Genomic DNA, 18,791 nt, shown 5'->3' on the forward strand with positions numbered 1-18,791 from the left:
ATCACATCAAGCAGCTGAAATGACAGAAAAACTGTCTGCTCTTTTGTTTGTTTAACCTTGGATTATTGCCATTTCTTTGGATATATCCATTATAATGACCCTGATCAATTAATTTGCCTGGCTCAGAGAAGCTGTCATTCTGGTCACATTCATCACATCGCACGGTGGAGGTCACCAAAAAAACGGCAACATTGATCCACAGGTCGGAGAGGCAGACAGCAAGGTTTAGACAAACCTCAACTGTTTCAAACCATATGCTAGCCTAGGGGCATTGGGAAATTTGTCTAGACCAGTGATATTTAAAGTGGGGGTCGGGGGGACTGCAGTGGGGATATATATATTCATTATTTAGGAACAAAAAATTAAGAGTACAGATTATTGTATGAGACAATATAGAAACGTTTTGAGAAAGTTAATTAGAAAAAAAGTATTTGATTGGGTAATTGAAGGTTATTTGTTGATGTAAAAAAAATGTAACGTACCGATTTTAAAGTTGTATTTGGGGTGGGATCACAAGAAATGATTGCAAAAAATGGGCACCCCAGAAATTCTGTAGGAAAAAATGGTGTCCCTGCTGAAAAGGTTTGAATACCATTGGTCTAGACACATTTTTCCAGGGGAGATGAAGTTTATAAATTGACTGGCTGGGCCGTGGGACAGTGGATGCGCATTTATAAATCTAATGGAACCGCTAACAGGCACTACACGCAGAATGCTGGGATGGTGGTGCTTCAACTCCCTGCTATTAACCAATTAGCATCCAGGATCCAAACAACCTGTTTAATAACATTGCATTGCCTCTGGTTATTGAAAGACATGTCTAAGACTGGTCTATTCATGTATTCTGTAGGCCTATGTATTTGTTTCGTTTTTTTTCAGTTATCACTATCTGCCTCTGGTTATTGAAAGACATGTCTAAGACTGGTCTATTCATGTATTCTGCAGGCCTATTTATTTGTTTCGTTTTTTTCAGTTATGACCCTGTTTCGGTCATCACTATCTGTTTTGTTAAAATGTGTTTCCGCCCGGTTTCGAACCAGGGACCTTTCGCGTGTGAGGCGAACGTGATAACCACTACACCACAGAATCTACAAGAAAAAGAGTGGAAGTCATGGAAAATGTTAGGAATGCCCACAAGTCTACCGCCCATAATATCCCAAATAGAGTACCACAGTAGGAGTCATAATACCCATAAGAACTAGCGGTCGAACAGGGAAATGGTTCCAATCGTTTTTCCACCATTCATATTCCCCACAGGGGATTTTAAAAACAATTAAAAAAGGCCTGTGTTCTTGTTGGCTTACCCTGGCATGGTAACCGTGTAATTCTCTCTAGGACAAGGTGACTTTTATAAAAAATATTTGCCTGTATTTACCCCCCCAAAATTAAATGCTAATTAACTGCTAATGTGGCTATCATAAAGAACTACAAATGTATTATTTTAAGTGTTTCTAAAATACCCTATGGGAAAAATGAATGGTGGAAAATGGTTGGAACCATTTCCCTGTTTGACCGCTAGGTTTTATGGGTATTATGACACCTCCACTGTGGGGCTTTTCCCAGTTTTATTTGACAATTTGTATCATTTAAATATTAGCCACTATCGGGAGCCACTGTCAGTAACAGCCACATACATTTATTTTGGCATACTTTCATTCCGTTGACCTTTCTTTAATCTGTCACATCCTTGTGAATTGTTCCTGAGGGTTGCTAGCATTAGTGAATCATATTAAGCTAAAGTATTGCAATAATTTGGGACATGTAGCCTATTTGAATCATTATGGAACTCAGACCACACGTAGCAGGAATTTATTCAGAGCGCCCAAGCTAGCCACCCCAGCAGAGTGCGTTACGCGACTTAAAAGGGTAAGTCTGAATAGCAAATACTGAGCAGTGCGTAGGAAAAGCATGAATTCCTAAATTGGGATCGAGCCCTAAGTGAATAGGCTTACTGTCTAATTTGTTAAATGTGTTTCCGCCCGGTCTCGAACCGGGGACCTTTCGCGTGTTAGGCGAACGTGATAACCGCTACACTACAGAAACTGCATGAGTAGGATACTAAGGGTGTGACTTTGGCTGGGTGGGTGGCTGGGTGGGTGGGCATTTATCGCTCTCAGAACCTAATGAAGTCAGAAATGACTTAGTCCATTAACTAAGCAATAAGGCTTGAGATCCCGGGAATTATCGTGTGAATAACTCCTGAATAAGGGCTGATTCACCGTAGGGATGGTTTGGCTGAGCAGCCGGCTCTTGGAAGAGTCTTGGTGGTTCCAAACTTCTTCCTTTTAAGAATGATGGAAGCCACTGTGTTCTTGGGTACCTTCAATGCTGCAGAAATGTATCGGTACCCTTCCCCACGTCTGTGCCTCGACACAATCCTGTCTCGGAGCTCTAGGGACAATTCCTTCCACCTCATGGCTTAGTTTATGCTTGACATGCACTGTCAACTGTGGAACCTTATATAGACAGACAGGTGTGTGCCTTTTCAAATCATGACCAATCCATTGAATTTACCACAGGTGGACTCCAATCAAGTTGTAGAAACATCTCAAGGATGATCAATGGAAACAGGATGGACCTGAGCTCAATTTCCAGCCTCATAGCAAAGGGTCTGAAAACGTATGTAAATAAGGTATTTTTTAAATATTTTTTTATGAATTAAAAATGATATGTTATCGCTTTGTCATTATGGGGTATTGTGTGTAGATAGATTTTATTTGACTTAATCCATTTTCAGAATAAGGCTGTAACGTAACAAAATGTGGAAAAAAGTAAGGGGTCTGAATACTTTCCGAATGCACTGTAGCTATGCAGGCTAGCTACTTTTCCTTTGCTAGCCAGCCAACTAAATCTATCACACAATCACATCAAGCAGCTGAAATGACAGAAAACTGTCTGCACTTTTGTTTGTTTTACCTTGGATTATATTGCCATTTCTTTGGATATATCCATTATAATGACCCTGATAAATTAATTTGCCTGGCTCAGAGAAGCTGTCATTCTGGTCACATTCATACACATCGCACGGTGGAGGTCACCAAAAAAACGGCAACATTGATCCACAGGTCGGAGAGGCAGACAGCAAGGTTTAGACAAACCTCAACTGTTTCAAACCATATGCTAACCTAGGGGCATTGGGAAATATTGTCTAGACCATGATATTTAAAGTCGGGGTCGGGGGACTGCAGTGGGGATATATATATTCATTATTTAGGAACAAAAAATTATGAGTACAGATTATTGTATGAGACAATATAGAAACGTTTTTGAGAAAGTTAATTAGAAAAAAAGTATTTGATTGGGTAATTGAAGGTTATTTGTTGATGTAAAAAAAAATGTAACGTACCGATTTTAAAGTTGTATTTGGGGTGGGATCACAAGAAATGATTGCAAAAAAATGGGGACCCCAGAAATTCTGTAGGAAAAAATGGTGTCCCTGCTGAAAAGGTTTGAATACCATTGGTCTAGACACATTTTTCCAGGGGAGATGAAGTTTATAAATTGACTGGCTGGGCCGTGGGACAGTGGATGCGCATTTATAAATCTAATGGAACCGCTAACAGGCACTACCCGCAGAATGCTGGGATGGTGGTGCTTCAACTCCCTGCTATTAACCAATTAGCATCCAGGATCCAAACAACCTGTTTTATAACATTGCATTGCCTCTGGTTATTGAAAGACATGTCTAAGACTGGTCTTTCATGTATTCTGTAGGCCTATGTATTTGTTTCGTTTTTTTCAGTTATCACTTCTGCCTTGGTCTAAGACTGGTCTATTCATGTATTCTGTAGGCCTATGTATTTGTTTCGTTTTTTTTCAGTTATCACTATCTGCCTCTGGTTATTGAAAGACATGTCTAAGACTGGTCTATTCATGTATTCTGCAGGCCTATGTATTTGTTTCGTTTTTTTCAGTTATGACCCTGTTTCTGTCATCACTATCTGTTTTGTTAAAATTTGTTTCCGCCCGGTTTCGAACCGGGGACCTTTCGCGTGTGAGGCGAACGTGATAACCACTACACTACGGAAACTACATGAAAATGAGCGGAAGTCATTTAAAATGTTAGGAATGCCCACAAGTCTACCGCCCATAATATCCCAAATAGAGTACCACAGTAGGAGTCATAATACCCATAAGAACTAGCGGTCGAACAGGGAAATGGTTCCAATCGTTTTTCCACCATTCATATTCCCCACAGGGGATTTTAAAAACAATTCAAAAAGGCCCTGTGTTTTTGCTTACCCTGGCATGGTAACCGTGTAATTCTCTCTAGGACAAGGTGACTTTTAGAAAAAATATTCGCCTGTATTTATCCCCCCAAAATTAAATGCTAATTAACTGCTAATGTGGCGATCATAAAGAACTACAAATGTATTATTTTAAGTGTTTCTAAAATCCCTTATGGGAAAAATGAATGGTGGAAAAATGGTTGGAACCATTTCCCTGTTTGACCGCTAAGTTTTATGGGTATTATGACACCTCCACTGTGGGGCTTTTCCCAGTTTTATTTGACAATTTGTATCATTTTAAATATTAGCCACTATCGGGAGCCACTGTCAGTAACAGCCACATACATTTATTTTGGCATACTTTCATTCCGTGACCTTCTTTAATCTGTCACATCCTTGTGATTTGTTCCTGAGGGTTGCTAGCATTAGTGAATCATATTAAGCTAAAGTATTGCAATAATTTGGGACATGTAGCCTATTTGAATCATTATGGAACTCAGACCACACGTAGCAGGAATTTATTCAGAGCGCCCAAGCTAGCCACCCAGCAGAGTGCGTTACGCGACTAAAAGGGTAAGTCTGAATAGCAAACACTGAGAAGTGCGTAGGAAAAGCATGAATTCCTAAATTGGGATCGAGCCCTAAGTGAATAGGCTTACTGTCTAATTTGTTAAAATGTGTTTCCGCCCGGTCTCGAACCGGGGACCTTTCGCGTGTTAGGCGAACGTGATAACCTCTACACTACGGAAACTGCATGAGTAGATACTAAGGGTGTGACTTTGGCTGGGTGGGTGGCGGTGGGGGGGGGCATTTATCGCTCTCAGAAACCTAATGAAGTCAGAAATGACTTAGTCCATTAACTAAGCAATAGGCTTGAGATCCCGGGAATTATCGTGTGAATAACTCCTGAATAAGGGCTGATTCACCGTAGGGATGGTTTGGCTGAGCAGCCGGCTCTTGGAAGAGTCTTGGTGGTTCCAACTTCTTCATTTTAAGAATGATGGAAGCCACTGTGTCTTGGGTACCTTCAATGCTGCAGAAATGTATCGGTACCCTTCCCCACGTCTGTGCCTCGACACAATCCTGTCTCGGAGCTCTAGGGACAATTCCTTCCACCTCATGGCTTAGTTTATGCCTGACATGCACTGTCAACTGTTGAACCTTATATAGACAGACAGGTGTGTGCCTTTTCAAATCATGACCAATCCATTGAATTTACCACAGGTGGACTCCATCAAGTTGTAGAAACATCTCAAGGATGATCAATGGAAACAGGATGGACCTGAGCTCAATTTCCAGCCTCATAGCAAAGGTTCTGAAAACGTATGTAATAAGGTATTTTTTAAATCTTTTTTTATGAATTAAAAATGATATGTTATCGCTTTGTCATTATGGGGTATTGTGTGTAGATAGATTTTATTGACTTAATCCATTTTCAGAATAAGGCTGTAACGTAACAAAATGTGGAAAAAAGTAAGGGGTTGAATACTTTCCGAATGCCTGTAGCTATGCAGGCTAGCTACTTTTCCTTTGCTAGCCAGCCAACTAAATCTATCACACAATCACATCAAGCAGCTGAAATGACAGAAAACTGTCTGCACTTTTGTTTGTTTTACCTTGGATTAAATTGCCATTTCTTTGGATATATCCATTATAATGACCCTGATAAATTAATTTGCCTGGCTCAGAGAAGCTGTCATTCTGGTCACATTCATACACATCACACGGTGGAGGTCACCAAAAAAAACGGCAACATTGATCCACAGGTCGGAGAGGCAGACAGCAAGGTTTAGACAAACCTCAACTGTTTCAAACCATATGCTAGCCTAGGGGCATTGGGAAATATTGTCTAGACCAATGATATTTAATGTCGGGGTCGGGGGGACTGCAGTGGGGATATATATATTCATTATTTAGGAACAAAAAATTAATGAGTACAGATTATTGTATGAGACAATATAGAAACGTTTTTGAGAAAGTTAATTAGAAAAAAAAGTATTTGATTGGGTAATTGAAGGTTATTTGTTGATGTAAAAAAAATGTAACGTACCGATTTTAAAGTTGTATTTGGGGTGGGATCACAAGAAATGATTGCAAAAAAATGGGGACCCAGAAATTCTGTAGGAAAACATGGTGTCCCTGCTGAAAAGGTTTGAATACCATTGGTCTAGACACATGTTTCCAGGGGAGATGAAGTTTATAAATTGACTGGCTGGGCCGTGGGACAGTGGATGCGCATTTATAAATCTAATGGAACCGCTAACAGGCACTACCTGCAGATGCTGGGATGGGTGGTGCTTCAACTCCCTGCTATTAACCAATTAGCATCCAGGATCCAAACAACCTGTTTTATAACATTGCATTGCCTCTGGTTATTGAAGACATGTCTAAGACTGGTCTTTTCATGTATTCTGTAGGCCTATGTATTTGTTCGTTTTTTTTCAGTTATCACTATCTGCCTCTGGTCTAAGACTGGTCCTATTCATGTTTCTGAGCCTATGTATTGTTTCGTTTTTTTTCAGTTATCACTAATCTGCCTCTGGTTTATTGAAGACATGTCTAAGACTGTCTATTCTGTATTCTGCAGGCCTATGTATTTGTTTCGTTTTTTTCAGTTATGACCCTGTTTTCTGTCAATCACTATCTGTTTGTTAAAATTTGTTTCCGCCCGGTTTCGAAACCGGGGACCTTTCGCGTGTGAGGCGAACGGATAACCACTACACTATGGAAACTACATGAAAATGAGCTGAAGTCATTTAAATGTTAGGAATGCCCACAAGTCTACCGCCCATAATATCCCAAATAGAGTACCACAGTAGGAGTCATAATACCCATAAGAACTAGCGGTCGAACAGGGAAATGGTTCCAATCGTTTTTCCACCATTCATATTCCCCACAGGGGATTTTAAAAACAATTCAAAAAAGGCCTGTGTTTCTTGTTGGCTTACCCTGGCATGGTAACCGTGTAATTCTCTCTAGGACAAGGTGACTTTTAGAAAAAATATTCGCCTGTATTTATCCCCCCAAAATTAAATGCTAATTAACTGCTAATGTGGCGATCATAAAGAACTACAAATGTATTATTTAAGTGTTTCTAAAATCCCTTATGGGAAAAATGAATGGTGGAAAAACGATTGGAACCATTTCCCTGTTCGACCGCTAGTTCTTATGGGTATTATGACTCCTACTGTGGGGCTTTTCCCAGTTTTATTTGACAATTTGTATCATTTTAAATATTAGCCACTATCGGGAGCCACTGTCAGTAACAGCCACATACATTTATTTTGGCATACTTTCATTCCGTTGACCTTTCTTTAATCTGTCACATCCTTGTGATTTGTTCCTGAGGGTTGCTAGCATTAGTGAATCATATTAAGCTAAAGTATTGCAATAATTTGGGACATGTAGCCTATTTGAATCACTATGGAACTCAGACCACACGTAGCAGGAATTATTCAGAGCGCCCAAGCTAGCCACCCCAGCAGAGTGCGTTACGCGACTTAAAAGGGTAAGTCTGAATAGCAAATACTGAGAAGTGCGTAGGAAAAGCATGAATTCCTAAATTGGGGATCGAGCCCTAAGTGAATAGGCTTACTGTCTAATTTGTTAAAATGTGTTTCTGCCCGGTCTCGAACCGGGGACCTTTCACGTGTTAGGCGAACGTGATAACCGCTACACTACAGAAACTTCATGAGTAGATACTAAGGGTGTGACTTTGGCTGGGTGGGTGGTGGGGCATTTATCGCTCTCAGAACCTAATGAAGTCAGAAATGACTTAGTCCATTAACTAAGCAATAAGGCTTGAGATCCCGGGAATTATCGTGTGAATAACTCCTGAATAAGGGCTGATTCACCGTAGGGATGGTTTGGCTGAGCAGCCGGCTCATGGAAGAGTCTTGGTGGTTCCAAACTTCTTCCTTTTAAGAATGATGGAAGCCACTGTGTTCTTGGGTACCTTCAATGCTGCAGAAATGTATCGGTACCCTTCCCCACGTCTGTGCCTCGACACAATCCTGTCTCGGAGCTCTAGGGACAATTCCTTCCACCTCATGGCTTAGTTTATGCTCTGACATGCACTGTCAACTGTTGAACCTTATATAGACAGACAGGTGTGTGCCTTTTCAAATCATGACCAATCCATTGAATTTACCACAGGTGGACTCCAATCAAGTTGTAGAAACATCTCAAGGATGATCAATGGAAACAGGATGGACCTGAGCTCAATTTCCAGCCTCATAGCAAAGGTTCTGAAAACGTATGTAATAAGGTATTTTTTAAAATCTTTTTTTATGAATTAAAAATGATATGTTATCGCTTTGTCATTATGGGGTATTGTGTGTAGATAGATTTTATTTGACTTAATCCATTTTCAGAATAAGGCTGTAACGTAACAAAATGTGGAAAAAAAGTAAGGGGTCTGAATACTTTCCGAAATGCACTGTAGCTATGCAGGCTAGCTACTTTTCCTTTGCTAGCCAGCCAACTAAATCTATCACACAATCACATCAAGCAGCTGAAATGACAGAAAACTGTCTGCACTTTTGTTTGTTTTACCTTGGATTAAATTGCCATTTCTTTGGATATATCCATTATAATGACCCTGATAAATTAATTTGCCTGGCTCAGAGAAGCTGTCATTCTGGTCACATTCATACACATCACACGGTGGAGGTCACCAAAAAAACGGCAACCATTGATCCACAGGTCGGAGAGGCAGACAGCAAGGTTTAGACAAACCTCAACTGTTTCAAACCATATGCTAGCCTAGGGGCATTGGGAAATATTGTCTAGACCAATGATATTTAATGTCGGGGTCGGGGGGACTGCAGTGGGGATATATATATTCATTATTTAGGAACCAAAAATTATGAGTACAGATTATTGTATGAGACAATATAGAAACGTTTTGAGAAAGTTAATTAGAAAAAAAGTATTTGATTGGGTAATTGAAGGTTATTTGTTGATGTAAAAAAAAATGTAACGTACCGATTTTTAAAGTTGTATTTGGGGTGGGATCACAAGAAATGATTGCAAAAAAATGGGGACCCCAGAAATTCTGTAGGAAAACATGGTGTCCCTGCTGAAAAGGTTTGAATACCATTGGTCTAGACACATTTTTCCAGGGAGTTGAAGTTTATAAATTGACTGGCTGGGCCGTGGGACAGTGGATGCGCATTTATAAATCTAATGGAACCGCTAACAGGCACTACCTGCAGAATGCTGGGATGGTGGTGCTTCAACTCCCTGCTATTAACCAATTAGCATCCAGGATCCAAACAACCTGTTTTATAACATTGCATTGCCTCTGGTTATTGAAAGACATGTCTAAGACTGGTATTCATGCTATTCTGTAGGCCCTATGTAATTTGGTTTTCGTTTTGTTTCAGTTATCTACTATCTGCCTTCTGGTTATTGAAAGACAGGTATCTAAGACTGGTCCTATTCATGTATTCTTGCAGGCCTATGTAATTTGTTTCGTTTTTTTCAGGGTTATGACCCTGTTTCTGTCATCGACGATCCTGTTTTGTTAAATTAGTTTCCAGCGCGGTTTCGAACCGGGGACCTTTCAGCATGTGAGGGCCGAAACGGTGAATAACCACTAACACCTACGGAAACTACAAGAAAAAGAGTGGAAGCATGGTAAAATGTTATGGAATGACACTAAGTCTACGCGCCCATAAGATCCCAAATAGAAGTACCACAGGTAGGAGTCATAATAACCCATAAGAACCTAGCGGGACGAACAGGAACTGGTTCCAATCGTTTTTCCACCATTCATATTCCCACAGGGGACTTTTAAAAACATATTAAAAAAGGCCTGTGTTTCTTGTTGGCTTACCCTGGCATGGTAACCGTGTAATTCTCTCTAGGACAAGGTGACTTTTAGAAAAAATATTCGCCTGTATTTATCCCCCCCAAAATTAAATGCTAATTAACTGCTAATGTGGCTATCATAAAGAACTACAAATGTATTATTTTAGTGTTTCTAAAATCCCTATGGGAAAAATGAATGGTGGAAAAATGGTTGGAACCATTTCCCTGTTTGACCGCTAAGTTTTATGGGTATTATGACACCTCCACTGTGGGGCTTTTCCCAGTTTTATTTGACAATTTGTATCATTTTAAATATTAGCCACTATCGGGAGCCACTGTCAGTAACAGCCACATACATTTATTTTGGCATACTTTCATTCCGTTGACCTTTCTTTAATCTGTCACATCCTTGTGATTGTTCCTGAGGGTTGCTAGCATTAGTGAATCATATTAAGCTAAAGTATTGCAATAATTTGGGACATGTAGCCTATTTGAATCACTTATGGAACTCAGACCACACGTAGCAGGAATTTATTCAGAGCGCCCAAGCTAGCCACCCCAGCAGAGTGCGTTACGCGACTTAAAAGGGTAAGTCTGAATAGCAAATACTGAGAAGTGCGTAGGAAAAGCATGAATTCCTAAATTGGGATCGAGCCCTAAGTGAATAGGCTTACTGTCTAATTTGTTAAAATGTGTTTCTGCCCGGTCTCGAACCAGGGACCTTTCGCGTGTTAGGCGAACGTGTTAACCGCTACACTACAGAAACTGCATGAGTAGGATACTAAGGGTGTGACTTTGGCTGGGGGGGGGGGGGGGGGGCATTTATCGCTCTCAGAACCTAATGAAGTCAGAAATGACTTAGTCCATTAACTAAGCAATAAGGCTTGAGATCCCGGGAATTATCGTGTGAATAACTCCTGAATAAGGGCTGATTCACCGTAGGGATGGTTTGGCTGAGCAGCCGGCTCATTGGAAGAGTCTTGGTGGTTCCAAACTTCTTCCTTTTAAGAATGATGGAAGCCACTGTGTTCTTGGGTACCTTCAATGCTGCAGAAATGTATCGGTACCCTTCCCCACGTCTGTGCCTCGACACAATCCTGTCTCGGAGCTCTAGGGACAATTCCTTCCACCTCATGGCTTAGTTTATGCTCTGACATGCACTGTCAACTGTTGAACCTTATATAGACAGACAGGTGTGTGCCTTTTCAAATCATGACCAATCCATTGAATTTACCACAGGTGGACTCCAATCAAGTTGTAGAAACATCTCAAGGATGATCAATGGAAACAGGATGGACCTGAGCTCAATTTCCAGCCTCATAGCAAAGGTTCTGAAAACGTATGTAAATAAGGTATTTTTTAAATCTTTTTTTATGAATTAAAAATGATATGTTATCGCTTTGTCATTATGGGGTATTGTGTGTAGATAGATTTTATTTGACTTAATCCATTTTCAGAATAAGGCTGTAACGTAACAAAATGTGGAAAAAAGTAAGGGGTCTGAATACTTTCCGAATGCACTGTAGCTATGCAGGCTAGCTACTTTTCCTTTGCTAGCCAGCCAACTAAATCTATCACACAATCACATCAAGCAGCTGAAATGACAGAAAACTGTCTGCACTTTTGTTTGTTTTACCTTGGATTATAATTGCCATTTCTTTGGATATATCCATTATAATGACCCTGATAAATTAATTTGCCTGGCTCAGAGAAGCTGTCATTCTGGTCACATTCATACACATCACACGGTGGAGGTCACCAAAAAAACGGCGACATTGATCCACAGGTCGGAGAGGCAGACAGCAAGGTTTAGACAAACCTCAACTGTTTCAAACCATATGCTAGCCTAGGGGCATTGGGAAATATTGTCTAGACCAGTGATATTTAAAGTCGGGGGTCGGGGGGACTGCAGTGGGGATATATATATTCATTATTTAGGAACAAAAAATTATGAGTACAGATTATTGTATGAGACAATATAGAAACGTTTTTGAGAAAGTTAATTAGAAAAAAAGTATTTGATTGGGTAATTGAAGGTTATTTGTTGATGTAAAAAAAAATGTAACGTACCGATTTTAAAGTTGTATTTGGGGTGGGATCACAAGAAATGATTGCAAAAAAATGGGGACCCCAGAAATTCTGTAGGAAAAAATGGTGTCCCTGCTGAAAAGGTTTGAATACCATTGGTTTAGACACATTTTTCCAGGGGAGATGAAGTTTATAAATTGACTGGCTGGGCCGTGGGACAGTGGATGCGCATTTATAAATCTAATGGAACCGCTAACAGGCACTACCCGCAGAATGCTGGGATGGTGGTGCTTCAACTCCCTGCTATTAACCAATTAGCATCCAGGATCCAAACAACCTGTTTTATAACATTGCATTGCCTCTGGTTATTGAAAGACATGTCTAAGACTGGTCTATTCATGTATTCTGTAGGCCTATGTATTTGTTTCGTTTTTTTTCAGTTATCACTATCTGCCTCTGGTTATTGAAAGACATGTCTAAGACTGGTCTATTCATGTATTCTGCAGGCCTATGTATTTGTTTCGTTTTTTTCAGTTATGACCCTGTTTCTGTCATCACTATCTGTTTTGTTAAAATTTGTTTCCGCCCGGTTTCGAACCGGGGACCTTTCGCGTGTGTGGCGAACGTGATAACCACTACACTACGGAAACTACATGAAAATGAGTGGAAGTCATTTAAAATTTAGGAATGCCCACAAGTCTAACCACCCATAATATCCAAATAGAGGACCACAGTAGGAGTCCTAATACCCTAAGAACTAGCGGTCGAACAGGGAAATGGTTTCCAATCGTTTTTCCACCATTCATATTCCCAACAGGGGATTTTAAAACAATTCAAAAGGCCTGTGTTTCTTGTTGGCTTACCCTGGCATGGTTACCGTGTAATTCTCTCTAGGACAAGGTGACTTTATAGAAAAAATATTCGCCTGTATTTACCCCCCCCAAAATTAAATGCTAATTAACTGCTAATGTGGGCGATCATAAAGAACTACAAATGTATTATTTTAAAGTGTTTCTAAAATCCCCTATGGGAAAAATGAATGGTGGAAAAATGGTTGGAACCATTTCCCTGTTTGACCGCTAAGTTTTATGGTATTATGACACCTCCACTGTGGGGCTTTTCCCAGTTTTATTTGACAATTTGTATCATTTTAAATATTAGCCACTATCGGGAGCCACTGTCAGTAACAGCCACATACATTTATTTTGGCATACTTTCATTCCGTTGACCTTTCTTTAATCTGTCACATCCTTGTGAATTGTTCCTGAGGGGTTGCCTAGCAATTATTGAATCATATTAAGCTAAAGTATTGCAATAATTTGGGACATGTAGCCTATTTGAATCATTATGGAACTCAGACCACACGTAGCAGGAAATTTATTCAGAGCGCCCAAGCTAGCCACCCCAGCAGAGGTGCGTTACGCGACTTAAAAGAGTAAGTCTGAATAGCAAATACTTAGAAGTTGCGTATGAAAAGCATGAATTCCTAAATTGGGATCGAGCCCTAAGTGAATAGGCTTACTGTCTAATTTGTTTAAAATGTGTTTCCGCCCGGTCTCCTTCGCGTGTTAGGCGAACGTTGATAACCGCTACACTACGGAAACTGCATGAGTAGGATACTAAAGGGTGTGACTTTGGCTGGGGGTGGGTGGCTGGGTGGGTGGGGCATTTATCGCTCTCAGAACCTAATGAAGTCTGAAATGACCTAGTCTATTACTAAGCAATAAGGCTTGAGATCCCGGGAGTTATCGTGTGAATAACTCCTGAATAAGGGCTGATTCACCGTAGGGATGGTTTGGCTGAGCAGCCGGCTCTTGGAAGAGTCTTGGTGGTTCCAAACTTCTTCCTTTTAAGACTGATGGAAGCCACTGTGTTCTTGGGTACCTTCAATGCTGCAGAAATGTATCGGTACCCTTCCCCACGTCTGTGCCTCGACACAATCCTGTCTCGGAGCTCTAGGGACAATTCCTTCCACCTCATGGCTTAGTTTATGCACTGTCAATTGTGGAACCTTATATAGATAGACAGGTGTGTGCCTTTTCAAATCATGACCAATCCATTGACTTTACCACAGGTGGACTCCAATCAAGTTGTAGAAACATCTCAAGGATGATCAATGGAAACAGGATGGACCTGAGCTCAATTTCCAGCCTCATAGCAAAGGGTCTGAAAACGTATGTAAATAAGGTATTTTTTAAATCTTTTTTTATGAATTAAAAATGATATGTTATCGCTTTGTCATTATGGGGTATTGTGTGTAGATAGATTTTATTTGACTTAATCCATTTTCAGAATAAGGCTGTAACGTAACAAAATGTGGAAAAAAAGTAAGGGGTCTGAATACTTTCCGAATGCACCGTAGCTATGCAGGCTAGCTACTTTTCCTTTGCTAGCCAGCCAACTAAGTCTATCACACAATCACATCAAGCAGCTGAAATGACAGAAAACTGTCTGCACTTTTGTTTGTTTTACCTTGGATTATATTGCCATTTCTTTGGATATATCCATTATAATGACCCTGATAAATTAATTTGCCTGGCTCAGAGAAGCTGTCATTCTGGTCACATTCATACACATCGCACGGTGGAGGTCACCAAAAAAACGGCAACATTGATCCACAGGTCGGAGAGGCAGACAGCAAGGTTTAGACAAACCTCAACTGTTTCAAACCATATGCTAGCCTAGGGGCATTGGGAAATATTGTCTAGACCAGTGATATTTAAAGTCGGGGTCGGAGGGACTGCAGTGGGGATATATATTCATTATTTAGGAACAAAAAATTATGAGTACAGATTATTGTATGAGACAATATAGAAACGTTTTTGAGAAAGTTAATTAAAAAAAAGTATTTGATTGGGTAATTGAAGGTTATTTGTTGATGTAAAAAAAATGTAACGTACCGATTTTAAAGTTGTATTTGGGGTGGGATCACAAGAAATGATTGCAAAAAAATGGGGACCCCAGAAATTCTGTAGGAAAAAATGGTGTCCCTGCTGAAAAGGTTTGAATACCATTGGTTTAGACACATTTTTCCAGGGGAGATGAAGTTTATAAATTGACTGGCTGGGCCGTGGGACAGTGGATGCGCATTTATAAATCTAATGGAACCGCTAACAGGCACTACCCCGCAGATTGCTGGGATGGTGGTGCTTCAACTCCCTGCTATTAACCAATTAGCATCCAGGATCCAAACAACCTTTTTTATAACATTGCATTGCCTCTGGTTATTGAAAGACATGTCTAAGACTGGTCTATTCATGTATTCTGTAGGCCTATGTATTTGTTTCGTTTTTTTTCAGTTATCACTATCTGCCTCTGGTTATTGAAAGACATGTCTAAGACTGGTCTATTCATGTATTCTTCAGGCCTATGTATTTGTTTAGTTTTTTTTCAGTTATGACCCTGTTTCTGTCATCACTATCTGTTTTGTTAAAATTAGTTTCCACACGGTTTCGAACCGGGGACCTTCCGCGTGTGAGGTGAACGTGATAACCACTACACTACGGAAACTACAAGAAAAGAGTGGAAGTCATGGAAAATGTTAGGAATGCCCACAAGTCTACCGCCCATAATATCCCAAATAGAGTACCACAGTAGGAGTCATAATACCCATAAGAACTAGCGGTCGAACAGGGAAATGGTTCCAATCTTTTTTCCACCATTCATATTCCCCACAGGGGATTTTAAAATCAATTAAGAAAGGCCTGTGTTTCTTGTTGGCTTACCCTGGCATGGTAACCGTGTAATTCTTTCTAGGACAAGGTGACTTTTAGAAAAAATATTCGCCTGTATTTACCCCCCCAAAATTAAATGCTAATTAACTGCTAATGTGGCTATCATAAAGAACTACAAATGTATTATTTTAAGTGTTTCTAAAATCCCCTGTGGGAAAAATGAATGGTGGAAAAATGGTTGGAACTATTTCCCTGTTTGACCGCTAGGTTTTATGGGTATTATGACACCTCAACTGTGGGGCTTTTCCCAGTTTTATTTGACAATTTGTATCATGTTAAATATTAGCCACTATCGGGAGCCACTGTCAGTAACAGCCACATACATTTATTTTGGCATACTTTCATTCTGTTGACCTTTCTTTAATCTGTCACATCCTTGTGAATTGTTCCTGAGGGTTGCTAGCATTAGTGAATCATATTAAGCTAAAGTATTGCAATAATTTGGGACATGTAGCCTATTTGAATCATTATGGAACTCAGACCACACGTAGCAGGAATTTATTCAGAGCGCCCAAGCTAGCCACCCCAGCAGAGTGCGTTACGCGACTTAAAAGGGTAAGTCTGAATAACAAATACTGAGAAGTGCGTAGGAAAAGCATGAATTCCTAAATTGGGATCGAGCCCTAAGTGAATAGGCTTACTGTCTAATTTGTTAAAATGTGCTTCCTCCCGGTCTCCTTTCGCGTGTTAGGCGAACGTGATAACCTCTACACTACGGAAACTGCATGAGTAGGATACTAAGGGTGTGACTTTGGCTGGGTGGTTGGGTGGGGCATTTATCGCTCTCAGAACCTAATGAAGTCAGAAATGACTTAGTACATTAACTAAGCAATAAGGCTTGAGATCCCGGGAATTATCGTGTGAATAACTCCTGAATAAGGGCTGATTCACCGTAGGGATGGTTTGGCTGAGCAGCCGGCTCTTGGAAGAGTCTTGGTGGTTCCAAACTTCTTCCTTTTAAGAATGATGGAAGCCACTGTGTTCTTGGGTACCTTCAATGCTGCAGAAATGTATCGGTACCCTTCCCCACGTCTGTGCCTCGACACAATCCTGTCTCGGAGCTCTAGGGACAATTCCTTCCACCTCATGGCTTAGTTTATGCTCTGACATGCACTGTCAACTGTGGAACCTTATATAGACAGACAGGTGTGTGCCTTTTCAAATCATGACCAATCCATTGAATTTACCACAGGTGGACTCCAATCAAGTTGTAGAAACATCTCAAGGATGATCAATGGAAACAGGATGGCCCTGAGCTCAATTTCCAGCCTCATAGCAAAGGGTCTGAAAACGTATGTAAATAAGGTATTTTTTAAATCTTTTTTTATGAATTAAAAATGATATGTTATCGCTTTGTCATTATGGGGTATTGTGTGTAGATAGATTTTATTTGACTTAATCCATTTTCAGAATAAGGCTGTAACGTAAACAAAATGTGGAAAAAAGTAAGGGGTCTGAATACTTTCCGAATGCACTGTAGCTATGCAGGCTAGCTACTTTTCCTTTGCTAGCCAGCCCAACTAAATCTATCACACAATCACATCAAGCAGCTGAAATGACAGAAACTGTCTGCACTTTTGTTTGTTTTACCTTGGATTATATTGCCATTTCTTTGGATATATCCATTATAATGACCCTGATAAATTAATTTGCCTGGCTCAGAGAAGCTGTCATTCTGGTCACATTCATACACATCGCACGGTGGAGGTCACCAAAAAAACGGCAACATTGATCCACAGGTCGGAGAGGCAAACAGCAAGGTTTAGACAACCTCAACTGTTTCAAACCATATGCTAGCCTAGGGGCATTGGGAAATATTGTCTAGACCAAGTATATTTGAAGTCGGGGTCGGGGGGACTGCAGTGGGGATATATATATTCATTATTATGAACAAAATATTATGAGTACAGATTATTGTATGAGACAATATAGAAACGTTTTTTGAGAAATTTAATTAGAAAAAAAGTATTTGATTGGGTAATTGAAGGTTATTTGTTGATGTAAAAAAAATGTAACGTACCGATTTTAAAGTTGTATTTGGGGTGGGATCACAAGAAATGATTGCAAAAAATGGGGACCCCAGAAATTCTGTAGGAAAAAATGGTGTCCCTGCTGAAAGGTTTGAATACCATTGGTCTAGACACATTTTTCCAGGGGAGATGAAGTTTATAAATTGACTGGCTGGGCCGTGGGACAGTGGATGCGCATTTATAAATCTAATGTAACCGCTAACAGGCACTACCCGCAGATTGCTAGGATGGTGGTGCTTCAACTCCCTGCTATTAACCAATTAGCATCCAGGATCCAAACAACCTTTTTTATAACATTGCATTGCCTCTGGTTATTGAAAGACATGTCTAAGACTGGTCTATTCATGTATTCTGTAGGCCTATGTATTGTTTCGTTTTTTTTTCAGTTATCACTATCTGCCTCTGGTTATTGAAAGACATGTCTAAGACTGGTCTATTCATGTATTCTGCAGGCCTATGTATTTGTTTCGTTTTTTTCAGTTATGACCCTGTTTCTGTCATCACTATCTGTTTTGTTAAAATTAGCTTCCACCCGGTTTTGAACCGGGGACCTTTCGCGTGTGAGGCGAACGTGATAACCACTACACTACGGAAACTACAAGAAAAAGAGTGGAAGTCATGGAAAATGTAAGGGAATACCCCCCTGATTTGGACAAAATAACATGGCAACATATTGCATAGCACGAATCATACACACGATTGCAAAAACCACCCAAAGCGGCCCATCTCCGGGCCAATCATATGGCAATTTTCCGATGGCAATTGCCAATTGTAACACCCCAAATTTCCTTTAGATGGCGAGCGCGCTCCACCTTGGATTTTCATACAGCAAATGATACCCAATTCTTACCCAAGTCTCAGATTTTGATAAAATTATTTTTTTTTGAAAACTTAGCACCTTGTAAAAAAGTGGTTTCTGGACCGTTTTTTTTCGAATTTTTTTCGATTGTTATGTC

The 18,791-nt window shown here is 40.2% G+C and overlaps 7 non-coding genes across 7 annotated transcripts; all 7 read right to left on the reverse strand.

Annotated features, from left to right (window-relative positions):
- Positions 1-1,016: 1,016 nt before the first annotated feature.
- On the reverse strand, positions 1,017-1,089 carry trnav-cac (transfer RNA valine (anticodon CAC)). Its single transcript has one exon. It is a non-coding gene; the product is annotated as a tRNA-Val (tRNA).
- Positions 1,090-1,970: 881 nt separating this feature from the next.
- trnav-aac (transfer RNA valine (anticodon AAC)) lies at positions 1,971-2,043 on the reverse strand. The gene has a single exon. It is a non-coding gene; the product is annotated as a tRNA-Val (tRNA).
- A 1,914-nt stretch (positions 2,044-3,957) lies between these two features.
- Positions 3,958-4,030, reverse strand: trnav-cac (transfer RNA valine (anticodon CAC)). Its single transcript has one exon. It is a non-coding gene; the product is annotated as a tRNA-Val (tRNA).
- An 877-nt stretch (positions 4,031-4,907) lies between these two features.
- trnav-aac (transfer RNA valine (anticodon AAC)) lies at positions 4,908-4,980 on the reverse strand. Its single transcript has one exon. It is a non-coding gene; the product is annotated as a tRNA-Val (tRNA).
- A 2,863-nt stretch (positions 4,981-7,843) lies between these two features.
- Positions 7,844-7,916, reverse strand: trnav-aac (transfer RNA valine (anticodon AAC)). Its single transcript has one exon. It is a non-coding gene; the product is annotated as a tRNA-Val (tRNA).
- Positions 7,917-10,736: 2,820 nt separating this feature from the next.
- On the reverse strand, positions 10,737-10,809 carry trnav-aac (transfer RNA valine (anticodon AAC)). Its single transcript has one exon. It is a non-coding gene; the product is annotated as a tRNA-Val (tRNA).
- Positions 10,810-12,648: 1,839 nt separating this feature from the next.
- On the reverse strand, positions 12,649-12,721 carry trnav-cac (transfer RNA valine (anticodon CAC)). The gene has a single exon. It is a non-coding gene; the product is annotated as a tRNA-Val (tRNA).
- Between the last annotated feature and the right edge of the window lie 6,070 nt (positions 12,722-18,791).

Source organism: Salmo trutta, chromosome 21 (assembly GCF_901001165.1).
Source record: "Salmo trutta chromosome 21, fSalTru1.1, whole genome shotgun sequence".
In the NCBI taxonomy this organism is placed as follows: Eukaryota; Metazoa; Chordata; class Actinopteri; order Salmoniformes; family Salmonidae; genus Salmo; species Salmo trutta.